General features: G+C 34.1%; 1 long non-coding RNA gene across 1 annotated transcript; it reads left to right on the forward strand.

Moving 5' to 3' along the window:
* Positions 1 to 4,062: 4,062 nt before the first annotated feature.
* On the forward strand, positions 4,063 to 6,716 carry LOC147400440 (uncharacterized). The gene is made up of 3 exons (XR_015179001.1): positions 4,063 to 5,193; positions 5,296 to 5,367; positions 6,052 to 6,716. It is a non-coding gene; the product is annotated as an uncharacterized LOC147400440 (long non-coding RNA).
* The last annotated feature ends 7,998 nt before the right edge of the window (positions 6,717 to 14,714 follow it).

A 14,714-nucleotide genomic window follows, 5' to 3' on the forward strand; every position in this document is an offset into this window, starting at 1 on the left:
TTTAATTTTGATTTTGAATTAAATTTTGATTGGGTTTTGTCGACCTGAAATTTGATGTTCTTCTGTACTTTTAATTTGAATTTTGCATTTGATTTTAAATTTAAATTGTCCACTTAAGATTTCATTTCAATTTGGTTTGGTCGATTAAATAATATTTTGAGTTTTGAATTTGTTGAATCAACAATAAAGATAATTCGATAGAATTTGAATTTGAATTTATAGGTAGATTGATTTTTGTTTTCAACTTGATTTTGAATTTTATTTCATTGAGTAATTTTCAATTTAAATTACACGTACGATTTAAGTTGGCTACAAAGTTCGATAACTTAGAATTCTCCCTACTACAGGAAAATACAACGCGAATGCCTCTCATGAATTTCAGACCTCCAAAATTTCTCGTTACTACCACCTTTGCATTCAGAATGTGATATCATACTAATGAGATCCAAATCGATGAAAATAGTAAAATTTATGAAAAATCATAAAATTCACCGAAGGAAAATGATTTTCCTTCTAACATGACGCCAAAGTTTACACTCTTTGACTAATATTTGTTCTTGTTATATATAAAAGAACTACTATTGGCAATCCAACTTTTGGTGTGAAGATTGTGATTGGTTAATGTGGGTAGTGGTTGATGGGTTAGGATTTTGGGTTGGATAATGAATGCGGTATGGATAGTGGTGTCTGGTCTTTTAATGTATTGGGCATGTGTTTAAGGATGGGTTGTAAGTTATTTTGACTTTGATGGAGTTTGTTTTTTGATTTTTGAGGGTGGGTATATTTTAGACTTTAGGTGACATGGGATCGATTTTGGGTTGAGGAGAAGGGGAGAAATTACTTTAGGAAAGAGGTAAAGGTTTTGTGGGCTTGAATGGGCTTAGGGTGTTTGCGGGTTTGGAGGTGGAGTGATAGAAGGTAGATGAAGGGTAGGTATCCCAAATCTCACCTATTTTAATTTATTAGTTTTTTTGGATTTTTGAAATCATTTATTTGATCAAAAATGTCGCGTGTTGGCAACTTGGACCTTTTAGGCCCGGTGGAGAATTTTATCTATTTTTTGAATGCAAGCATACGATTGGTGAAGGTTGGGACAACGTAAGATGAGTCCGGTCCCTTTAATGGGTCCCTTAGACCATTAGGTGGTCTTAGGGGCATCGATTCAATTAAAACTGTCATTTTTAACTATTTGGGCCTTAGAGGCCCGTTGGCCTATCTTGTTGAAAAATCGATGTTTTGCATGGAACGAGGTACATAGGAGTATGCTGATGTTTATTGGAAAACTACTATTTTTGGGCCCTTTCGAGTAAGGGCCCGTTCAAATTGGGTGTCTACAGGGGTATAATAGAACCGAACCAATCCGATAACCAAACTAATTCGAAGTATCTATAACAATATATATATATATATAGGACAACGTTATTACGACACCTATTACGACTCACATTACGACACACCGTTTTGTCTTATATGGGCAAAAATGTTTGGAATGGGCTGATTTTTTGTGAGGATGATTTCTATAATGAGTGGATCATCCTGGCAAAAAATCATCCAATGCCAAAACTTCTAACCCCATCAAAATTGATTTACAAAAATTGGACGGTTTAAAATTTTTCAATTTGTAAATATGGGGCTAGAGGTTTCATAATGAGCTAATTTTTGGCAAGGATGATATCCTCACCATAGAAATCATCCTCACAAAAAATTAGCCCATTCCAAACATTTTTTCCCATATAAGACAAAACGGTATGTCGCAATGTGAGTCTACGGAACCCAACCCATATATATATATATAGGGGGCGGTTCGAGGGCCGTGTTAGAAACAGAATGAGAAACCCATGTTTCTAGGACGTTGGATTAAGGAAAACTGACGGCTAAGAACGGGGGAGACGTCACTTCAAAAGAAACGAGTTTCTTTTAAAACTTTCTATTGAATTCCAATCACCTCCCTCGTTTTTTGTTAAAAAAAATAAAAAATAAAAATAAACTCTCATTACAACTCACTGTCTCTCTCACAAGTCCCCTCTCTTATTCTCTCTGTCTCATACGAATTTCACACGGAAAGTAGACGATTCTCTCTCTCGATCTATCTCAAGATCTCTCTCTCTCAATCTAGAGTTTGTGATCAAAATGGTTGGTACATGTATATGGCTTGAGAAAACAAAAATAACGATTGTTACTTACAGTTGAATTTTAGAAATAAAATGACCTTTCTAGTGAGGTTTCGCCATTGCTATTAATATGTCTCAATTCGGAAAGCTATCATACCTTTCTTCATGCAAACAAGACGACTGATTTATTTAGTTATTTTCTAGTCAATGTTGCCATTAAACCACTGGTTTTCCATCCTTATCTCTTTCAGTTAAAAAAGAGAAGGGAAAAAAAAGAGGTTTCCTTCCATTATAATTTTATTCTATTTGAATATGGAATCTTAAAGAAGAGGATGATTAATCTGAGTTTTGACTCAACAGATAACTAGTTTGTGCAAACGACAGTGGTTTTGAGAAGAAATCACCAAGTAGGATGATATTTTGTGTAGGTAGTGGGAGCGGATCCTCTGTAGCACACGGTTTCTGTGGCAATCCTGTAACACATTTTAAACGGTTGGAAGAGCTCGATTCGTCTATGAGAGAGAGAGAGAGAAAGAGAATCATCTACTCTCTGTGTGAAATTCGTATGAGACAGAGAGAGAATAAGAGAGGGGACTTGTGAGAGAGACAGTGAGTTGTAATGACAATTTATTTCCCTTTGTTTTTGAAAAAAAAACAAAAAATGAGGGAGGTCATTGGAATTCAATAGAAAGTTTTAAAAGAAACTCGTTTCTTTTGAAGTGACGTCTCCCCCGTTCTTAGCCGTCGGTTTCCCTTAATCCAACATCCTAGAAACATGGGTTTCTCATTCTGTTTCTAACACGGCCCTCGAACCGCCCCCATATATATATATATATATATATATATATATATATATATATATATATATATATATAGGGTCGCGTTCCTAAGACTCATATTGCGACTCACATCGCGACTCATCATTTCAGCCGTTCGATACGTGCTAGATCGACGACTCAGATCGTGTGTTTCTTTAAAAACGATTGGAAATAACAAATTTTTGTTATTTGCAAACACCTCCCTGTAAAAAAAAAAAAAAACAGATCCGAATCGTCTTCTTCACTCTCTACCCCTGAGTTCGAAGACACAGATCTGAGATCAGAGATCAGAGATCAGGGATCAGATTTCTTCGTCTTGTTTTTAACGTCTTCATCTTCGTCTTCTTCTTCCTCTTCAAACTCACATCTACTGTAAACTAACATCACCGTCTTCGTCATCTCTCTCTCTCTCTCTCTCTTTCTCTCTCTTTCTCTCTCTCTCTAACTCGTTGGATTGCATCTCGACAGATTTTGAAACCGTCCTACAAAGAAACCCTAACTCTCTCACTTGTTTATCTCAACGACAGATTGAAACTCTCGCGTTCAGAGGGTCCCTCACCGACGATTTGCGATGGCGATGGTGACGACTTGTCGGCAACCCTAAAAGGAACCATAACGCAAAAATACCGAGGTATGTTTTTTAGTTGCTCTTTTACATCAAAAAAAGGGGTTCAAGCAACTGACAATGGCATTGAGAAATTGTCCTGCATCTATTTTGAATTGTTTGTTGGAATCTTGGAAATAATTGTTTGTTTGAACACCAACTGTTTGACAATTCGCCTCTTTGAAGTTTAACTGCACTAAACACCATGTTGTTTACTTATTCGTTTTTTCATTTATTTATTATTTTACTGCTAAAGGTATGGTGGTTTTAATAATTAATTCAAAAGAAAACCAAGATTAATTGGGCCACTACATTAGCAGATAGAGTCTAATAATCTCAATGAGAATGAAATTGATAGGTGCATTGTGGAATGCTAACTTCACGATATTGATAAAGTTAAATCATTTTTCAAAAGATTGCTAAATAATGTAGATTATGCTTTGGGATTATCTATGGTGTCTTAACAAATTCAATGCTACTGTATCTTGTAGCTGTATTTCCTAAAAAATTACCTTAATTAATTGCTAGCTAAAAATTTACATGAAAGAAGTCAGTCGCATAGTAAGCAATACTTGAGGACCTTAACTAAGGTGGTCATCTTGACACCGTCGACATGAGCAACACGGTAAGCATTGCTTGGTATCAAAATTTCTATTGATACCTTTGTTTTGTTTAGATTACATATTCATTTTTTCTTTTGTTCTCAAGATTTGGTGCATATATGTGTGCAGATTGATATCACTTTCGCCTTTTACTAAATAATACTGACTATAAAAAAAAAGTATCTTGAAGTTGATTATCTAATGACCTAGAGTTCTATGTAGATGGTCAAGGTGTTGCTGTTATAATAGTTTCTACATGTCTGTGTTTATTGAACACCTCATTCCAAGGCCTATGTGCTACATACTTCTCTAATTTCTCCCATATTTAACGATATTTCCATATATGTTAAATCTTTCCATATGTTAAAATCTGTCATTAGTTGTTACTGTGTCCATTATATTTTTTATTGAAATTTTACTCTTATCGATTAAATCGTATTGTTGTATGTTCACCATTCCAAATCTTTGGGTTCATCGATTTGGAAAAGCTTGGGTTGATTACATTTAGATAGGTAATCTGTTGATATCTAAGTTGCATCTGTTCCTGTTATTGGTAGGGACTTATCCTACAATATGCTCATGGGAGAGATACCGTTCAACATTGGTTTTTACAAGTAGCTACACTGTATGTAGTCAACAGCTCTATTTGTTTTTGACATTAAGTTTGGGATTCGAAGTCTTTTAGACCCATTTTTGTGATTATTCTTTGTCTGTTTTTTTGGTGGATGGAAGATCTTTGCAGGAGAATAGACTTACTGGAAAAATTATGTCTGTGATTAGACTGATGCAGGCACTCGTTGTGCTGTAAGCACTGTAAATTTACTATGCTACAATCTTAAATAATTAAATCTTTGCTTACTATGTTCTACTAACTGAAGTCTACTTTCTTCCATTTGTCTCATGTTCCCATTTTTCAATTACCTACTTAGTCATCTTTTGCAGATATATATTTTTTTCACTTTCTTACTTTTCTTCCCATAATCCAGAGATCTTAGTTGCAATCTCTTGAGTGGACCCATTCCAGACATATTAGGAAATTTGACTTACATTGAAAAATTGTAGGTTGCATTTATTTTTAAGATTTAAATCAATATTTTTCTTCCTTCCAAAATCATCTATGAATGGTATATGATATTCTGATTGGATTATCTCCCTTTTAGGTACTTGCAAGGTAACAAACTTACCAGAACCATTCCTCTCGAGTTGGGAAACATGACTAACCTTCATTATCTGTAAGGAAAAATTTCTAAATGACTATCTATATGGACATTTCTGAATCATTATTTTATAATATAATGCAACAATGTGCATCCTCTATTATCTTCCTCCATTGTGGGAATATGTTCAAGGGGACCTACATTCAATTGGTTCCTCCCAGCTATGTCTCCAAACTCAAAATTCACTCCAATTGGAAAATTCTTATTGGTCAAAAGAAGACATCTATAATTGGACATTTAGAATCTTCCAATTGAGGTAATATTAGGGGTGGGAGTCCGGGGTCTGTTACTATTGGAATCGAACCCCTCCCCCAACACGTCAATGATTGCACATCATGAGAAAGACCTATACATTGTTTGTGTGGGTGAATGTGTGTTTCAGTTTTAATTGGCTTTTTTCTCCCTTCAGTTAATCTCTCCATTTTTCATGGATAGGGAACTGAATGATAATCAGCTCAGTGGGCGTATCCCCCCTGAGCTTGGGAAGCTCACGGTCTTATTGGATCTTGGAAGTCTTAATTAGGTTTTTAGGGATTTTCTTTATTGTTCTACTCTGAAGTTTCACAATCCTAAACTTTTGCTGCCATTATGAGCAATTTTCCCTATATTCCTTGTTTCCTAATATATATACATATGAAGAATTTCGTTTCATTTTTTTTCTGTTCATTAATTGCTTGCCACAACAATTTCATTTTGCAGGTTATTGCAAAAATCCTAAAGGAGGAAGAAATAGCCGGTTTGAAAGAGTTGCTCAAAATGATTGACACAAACAACAGTGAAATATTAACGTTTGATGAACTAAAAGACGGCTTGAGGAAAGTGGGCTCTGAGCTCAAGGATCCATTTTTTTTTATTGGTTGTTGAATTTAATATTATGTTCATGTTTGGATGTCTATAGACATGATTACACTAAGAATGAAGTTTATGCTGAAATGGGTAGTCTGGACATTTTATTTTGAACAATTCGTGAGGCTGATTTTGAAATGTTACGATTAGCTTGACATCCCTACAAAAAAGGATGCAATACACCATGTATCCCAAGCTATCAGGTATCAACGCCATGTTCAAAACTCAAAAAGTGCTTGTGGTGATGATGTTTGCGATATTCGAGAATGGCTTCCAAAATCTAAAATGGATCATAAGTTGTGGAGACTTGTTACTTTGCTTGTCGATTCTTATTTAACTCTGGGACGAGTTTATAAGGAGGATGACCAGTTGAATCAAGCTCTTAAGGCTGTAGACTTAGCATGTTGTATCTATGGATCAATACCTCAACATCTTGATGATGCAATATTTGATCAATCCTCTTTGAGTCATATTTTATGGGCTAAAGCATGGTCTAGTTGTAGGGGATGTATATATTCATGAGCACCATATACAATTGAGAAATAAGAAATGCCATAATATTAATTGTAGTTGCAAGAGAAATAGTAGATAGAGCAGTCCTAACAGTGCAAGCATTAGTAATAGTAGTGGTAATAATGTGCCTCTAATATTCACTACATTGACTAAAAATAATGGTTTTGCCATCTAAAAACTACAACTCACTACATTGACTGATCATCGATCATTGTGTCTTCCTACATACTTGTCTTCTTACCTCCATCCATTTGATTTTCAATCTTCATTTTAAACAAGGAAACCTAATACCACAAAGTGCATATCTGGAACCAACTAACAATCTTAGTTTGATCAATCAATTAGGAGATCAACAAAACATACACATGTTTTTTATTTGACCTAGGATATGGCTTTAGCTTTGAAGTTGCCATTTGCTTCTACATGAAACACAAATTCCATCAAAAACATTGTATGACACTCAAAATAATATAATAATGTAACACCAACAACACTGTTGTAACTAATTAATTGGACAATTAAACGTGTTTACAAAATCTTAACCATTGCAAACTCCTAAATGTTCTGAATTTGTATAATAGTGTATTGTCAATAGTTTTCACAAAAACTATGCTGGCAGCAAGGTATCATCACAGCCTCTTTGAATATCATATTGCAAAGGGAGCATCTCAATTCTGACAGAAAATCAGTTTTGAGCATTGCAGGATAACTTGCATCTCAATTCTGCTATTTTCCTATTTTCTTCTTCCCTTTCCAACCTTCTCCTTGCCTCTTGTTCCTTTAGCTGAAGTTAATTTTTCTTCTTCTCTAGGTTTCACAGCTTTGGTTGAGTTTACTTCAGTTACAGACTTCTGAATTCTTTTAATGGTACCATCACTAAACTGCTTCAATGGATTATTTGCACCGTCTAGCTTTTGAAGATATATCTGTTGTGCCATGCTCAAAATGTTATTTGTGAACCTGAGTAACATGAGAAAATATGATAAAATTATAGTATCTTCATAGAAGATGAGCAGAATTCAACAGTATAAGACATATGGACAAGTAAGGGAGGATGAGAAGGCCTGCTCACCAATAAAGACTTAGCCCGGAAGGAACAGAAAGAGCAAAATAACCAATCATTAAGGGAAGATATTTAGTTAGAGCTTGACAAATTCTTCGTGCTTGGATCATTAACCTCATACAATAATACTAGTGAGTAGTTGGGACATAATATGCATTGTAATGTAGAAAATGAAATTAGAGTGAAATTCAGTTCATTTTATCTTTGACAGCGACCAAAGAAAGCCCAAGTAAGTGCACTACAGTACCAAAAGAATGAATGATAAACACCACTTCCTTTTGAACTCATATCACAGATATAAGCACTTACAATCTTGATATTAAAATAGGATTAACATGTATAAAATACATTCATAAAGGAAAACATAAGAAACATGGATAGATTAGATCATCATCAGACAAGCCATGCTCCAAATGTGAATCATCATCGATGGATAGATTATATACAATTCACAACATGTGAATCATAGTATTAAAAACAAATTATGCTTCAATAATTCATAACAAAATCAATAGATTTCACCACTAAATGTACCTTTAACAGAAGTTCGACAACATCCTTGATCGTGTTCACTTTGTATTCTATAAGGTTTTCAACATAAACACCATTCCTCATGTCTTCTCTAAGCTATACAACACGGGAAATCTAGTTAAAATTATAACATGGAAATCCAGATAGAACCAACACATCTCAAAGAGAACAATTAAATTACTTGAAGATTAGTTGATGAAGGCTCCAGGAACAATTAAGTGGCAGTCTATCATGATTAGAGACGAAGATTGGTAATGATTTCTCTAAGTCTTCCATTAGAGACCACACAGCAAACTACCATTACCATTCACCACCACCTCCACCACCCAAGAAACATCCTCCTCCTCCATCTCCTCCCTACATTACAAATCACCATCATCACTTGTCCACAAGCCACCACCACATTCCCCACCACAATAGCCCCGATGGTTCAATAGCCAATGAGGGAACCAACGTTGGGAGCCAAAATTTGTCCTATATGGGAAAAGTTTCGGATTTAGCTGATTTTTTGTTTGGATGATCTCCTCGCCAAAGAGATCCACACAAAAAATCAGCCCATTCCTAAACTTCTAACCCATATAGGAAATATTTTGACTCCCAAATGTATGCTGCCGAACATTGCCCTATATATATATATAGTGGAAATCGAGTCTTACTTGTTTCTCAAGCTTATACAACTTGCAGCGGAAGTCGATCCATTTTCGGTCCAACCTTTCCTGCTTTAAACGGATTTCCTCCTTCAAAAGCTCCAAATTGTCCAGCTTCTTCTGTGATGAAGGTGGCGCCTTGGGACCATTTGTCATCCCAGGTGCAGAACCAACCTTCGGAGCTATGAATGGGAGATTTTCTTTTCCTCTATTAGAAACAGATGTCACACCACTCGGAGCTGCAGATGCAGTATTGGCCCCACTGCTTACACTGTCAACAGGAACACTGTCCCTGTTAGCCCACCATAGCTTGATGAAGCGGTTACCCATTACAGCATCTGGTGCCTTCAGTAAGTGTGCACTTGGAGTTCCAAGTAAGGTCCCATTCCAGCTGGAGTTCCAAGTAAGTGTGCACTTGGAAGTGAAACAGGGAGATTGAACTGTGAGAGGCTCTGTGATTTGCAAAACCAGCTATTGGTTATGAAAGTGGGATGGGCCTTATGCAATTAAATAAAAAAATCTCAACCCCAAGATCTTACTTCTAAGCAACAATTTCTTCAGTTTATACAATTAATGATTTTCTTACTCCCAGTAATATTTCTTATTTGTTGTCAACAATAGAATAATATAATGTAAAAAACCTTACTTCAAATGCTTTGCAATATTAAAGAAGAAATATGAAAGCATGAACAAATTTCATCCTCCCTACTTCTTCGTTGTGTATAGAGAATATCAAGGCTGGTTGGCACCAACCACTCAGTGGGTTTCACAAACGATATATAGTTGAAAGTAGGATCCAACTGGATCAACAGTAGAGTTTTTTTAAAAGGTACAACATAGACATATGATCAGTGTTTTAAAAATAAATAAAATAAAACAACTATTTTTTTTGGCTTGATACATGCTTTGAAAATGAACAATTACTGAACTCTTAAATTTTAAATTTGAATCAATCGTATCCATGAAGAATTATCTAAAACAAATTAACAGAAGTCCCAGTTGAGATTAACTAAAATATATTGAAATTTCTATTTATTCAACATCTAAATAATAATACAAAAGGAGTTGCCAACTCATATTTCTTACATTCAAATCAATGATACTCGAAGCTATCTAAAAGAATAAATGGAAAGCCATTTCTAAAATCCTCAAAAGGATTAGTGGCATGTGTGTCAAATAGCTAGTTAACTTACCTCGAAAAGCCTTAGAAAATATGACCAAATCTATAAGGCCACTTGTAATGAATGAGTAAGTGATATACATTTACTTATTACATTCCCAATTTCATAAATAATTTATCACACCCTAGTTAAATATTAAAACACACAATCCAAACATTACAAAAGCTTGGTTCAACTAATTATTTCAACATTACAAAGCGTCATAACACATTGAAACAACTTTAGCAGTCATTTACAATTAGGATTAGGCTTATATAAAATCCTAAATCTCATAAATGGAAATCTTTATAAATAAATAAAAAAGACAAAATAATGAGAGAGTGTGTTTCTATTGGCACCCCAACTTTTACCTATTCTCAACATTACAAAGTGTTATAACACATTGACACAACTTCAATAGTTATTTACAATTAGGATTAGGCCCATATCAAATCTTAAATCTAACAAATATAAATCTAAAACAAAACAAAAAATTTGAGAGTGTGTTTCTATTGGCACCTCAATTTTCACTTATTCTCAATGATGACTTATTTTTTTAAGGGGTGAATCTCCATTTCGTACCCTTAATATGAAAAAATTTCGGATTCGGTACAATGATCATTTTAACTCCCAAAACATGTTTTTTACAGTGAATTCGTCACTTTTATAATCTACGAATTCATGAATTCTGTCAGTTTTATAGTCTATGAATTCTGTCAGGTTAAAAATCCATATCAATAGACAAAATTCTAAAACTAAAAAAATTTGGTTGTAGGAGTTTTAAATTAAATTTTCTTCCATTACATCATTATTTCTTTATCTGTTTTTGATAGGTAAAAATTACATATTTAACAGAAATGATAAAGTTTTAATATAGAAGTCATTAAACTCTCTCATGGACATTATCATTTCAATCTAGGGATTTCTTTTTTTCTTTGTCTTTGGGTGTAAACTCTTTAAGGAATTCAAGAGTGGTATTTTTTTTCAAGATTTCTTAGGTGGATGGGTAAATCTCTACAACCTTGGTTATCCGGTTGTAGAAAAATCTAAGAATAGAGGTTGAAAGCCCTAAGTCACCACCAACCTTGTCTCTGTAATAAAAAATTTGCTTTTTTTTAAAAAAAATCCAACAAGAAAGTGAAAAAATTGAAAGCCCTAAGTCACCACCCAACAACACACTAAAAACCGAAGAAGAAGAAGACGAAGATGGAGATGGAGATACTCAGCAAAAAAATTAAAAAGAAAAATTATTAAACAAATAAAAGTGTAAAAAAAATTAAAAAACAAGGGTTTGTGATTTGTTACCTTAGGGTTTCTGTCGAGCTCTTCGTTTGTGTGAGTCGTCGTCTGTTCTAGAGAGAGAGAGAGAGAGAGGGGGAATAGAGATGAGGAAGAAGCACTGTAAAGAGAAAGAGAAGAGAGGGCAGAAACGAAGAAGACGAGTTTTCGTTCGTTTTAATTTTCTTTCGTCTTCGTTTCTTTCGATTTTGTTTAGCAAGCAAGTTGGTCGATCTGAAATTTCGTTCAATCGCGATGAACACAAGAAGATTTCTCTCAGATTTTGGCTGAAATTTCGTTTGAAATTTGCGAAGAAGACGAAGTTTCGGCTGAGGCTGAAATTTCGTTTTTAGTTTTTATTTTTTATTTTGTTATCGGGGAGGTAGTTGTAAATAACGAAATTTCATCGTTTTAAAAATGGGTCGCGATCTGGACCGTCGATCTAGCGCGTATCGAACGGCTGAAATGACGAGTCGTGATGTGAGTCGCAATATGAGTCTTAGGAACGCGACCCATATATATATATATATTATATATATATATATATATATATATATATATAGGGTCAGGTTCAAGGGCCATATGAGAAAACATATGAGAAAACTTTCATTTTTCAAAATAAGGGTTAGAGGTTTTGGATTGAGCTGATTTTTTGCAAGGATGGTCATTATGATGAGAAGATCATCGTCACAAAAAATCAGCTCAATCAAAAACTTCTAAATCCATCAAAAGTGATTTACAAATTAGTGATAAAAATTGGTAAAAAATCGACGGTCCACATTCTAAATCACTTTTAATGGGGTTAGAAGTTTCAGATTGGGCTGATTTTTTTTTGGATGATCTTCCCATCATAGAGATCATCCTCACAAAAAATCAGCTCAATCCAAAATTTCTAATCCATATTTTAAAATTTTATTTACCGTCGAAAGTTTTCTCATATGGCCCTTGAACCTGACCCATATATATATATGTATATATATATATATATATTTATTTATTTATTTATTTAAAAATCAAACCCTTTGTTAATTTTGTTCTTCTATTATCTATTTCTCTCTTCTTCAACTTCATCTCCTCTATATTTTTTTTAACAAAAATTCAAACAAAATGTACACAAATCTCTCTCTCAACTCTCAAGTGGATCAACCCATTTAAAGAAACAAAATTTCAAAAAGCTTGATTCTTTATTTTTTTATGAGAACCATTATGTCGTGTTTATTAGATGAAATATACTAGACGAACCTATACTTATAATCATTAATCTACCATTTATGGATTACTTTCCTCACTAATCCATCCAAAATACCAAATTTATATTTGTTATTTTTTTTTCTAGTCTCATTGAGCTTCCTCTAATATTCAATTTATACAGATTTCAGTCATAATTTAATTATAAAATCATTTTCATTTGTAAAATAGGCATTATTTACGATTTGATCCAAAGAGTTCCTCTTTTGAAAGAAAAAATACTATTTTTTATATTTTAAAAGTATGACAATTGAGAACCGATCCGAACCAAGGTTGTTTTGGATTGGTTTGGTTCTATATGATAATTGGATTGATTCGATTCCAAATTTTTAGAACCGATTATGTTTGGTTTTGTTCCAATTTTGCAAAATATCATAACCATGTTCACCCTTAGGGTGACAATAGTTATTGGTCATCTCCTATTCATATATGATAGGGGTGTCAATGGATAGTCGAAATCCGATTTAATAATATCCGCTCCTATATAATACGTATATTATGTATTCATGTTACACAACAAAAATTTTATATATACATATATGACGTTGGATATATATGTTAATCATTTAAACTTCATCTTCGCCAACCAAAAACACAGAATCAACCATAACCACGTCTTCATCAAAGTGGTTTCGATGATCGACTGTGCCGTGTCTGACCGACGAACATCAGGTACATATTCTTTCTCTCTTCCTCTTCCTCTCTCTCTTTTGCAGTAAAATCCTATTTATTTTTTTTGACTGTACGAGCTCCATAACCACTGTCTTATCCGGCTGACAAGCATCCAAGATATGTCATCTCTCTCTCTCTCTCACAAAGAGTAAAATCCCATTTTATTCGATTTGTGAAGAGTAGAATGGGTGGAAGATTATCATTTGTAGGAAAGCAATGCAAGAAATTCGATTTTTTTTTTAATACTTCGACTGATTGAAGATAATGGTATTTGGTAGGGTTTTTTATCAGATCATATATTATCTGATATTCGATATCATTTTCAATTTCGAATTTGAATTTGGTTAGTGATATACGATCGGGTTCGAATTCAAATTGGGATTTTGTTATTTTATTTTTCGGATTCGGATTCGGATTCGGATTCGGATATAGCAATATCCGGATCGGATATCTATCCGTTGACTACCCGAATATAATGCTGATGGAAACATTTCCCGCTCACTTCTCTTTTATCATTGAAAAAAGACTTGCGTTCCCTCACCTAACGAAACATATACAGAGCGAATCGTGTTCGATCGAACCCTTGACAGAGCCTTCTTTCGTGAACTCTTTCCCTCCAAAGATTACGGTGGTTAGTTCTCCATCAACGGAAACCCTCAACGGTGGCCAGTTCTCAGATAAAGTTGATAGCAAGTATTAAAATAGACAGAGAGTCGTCTCTCATTTGCGCCTTCGACAGAACCCTTCTTGCTCTCTCTTCTGTAAATTTTTTTAAGTAAGATTTCTTTTTCTTCTCTAACCATTATTGAACACTTATAAGGTTTTTGTGCTTTTTAGTTATTGGTTTGGGATTTAGCTTGGAATCAGATTCATTATTTTGGGGCTAATGGTATTTCAATCGTGTGTACAATAGTTATAAGGCTTTCTGTTTTTAAGTTTTTGGCTTGGGGTTTAGCTTGGAATCAGATTCATTGTTTTGGGGCTAATGGTAATACAAACGTGTTTAGAACAGTCATAAGGTTTTGTGTTTTTTAGTTATTGTTTTGGAGTTTACCTTGAAATCAGATTCCTTCATTGTATTGGGGCTAATGGTAATACAAACATCTATATTCAAACTACTTAACTAGATTATTCTCATCTAACACATATATTAGTAGTAAACACAACGTAACAAGCTTCGTATGAAAATGTACTCTGTTTTGTCAATCACCTTTCAATTATTCTTGTCACTCTTAATTATACATTACTTCTTGAGCAACAGTGTTACTGAACATTGTAAGATTTTTTGAATTAAATGAAATTGATTTTATTTTTCCTCTTTTGTGCTCAGAATGGTTAGACGTAAGGGAAATAAATGTGCAACCCCTCTTGCCGCCGGACCTAGTACCTCTGAACATGAGGAAG

Source organism: Akebia trifoliata, chromosome 6 (genome assembly GCF_017979445.1).
Source record: "Akebia trifoliata isolate Shusen 1 chromosome 6, ASM1797944v1, whole genome shotgun sequence".
NCBI classification, from domain to species: Eukaryota; Viridiplantae; Streptophyta; class Magnoliopsida; order Ranunculales; family Lardizabalaceae; genus Akebia; species Akebia trifoliata.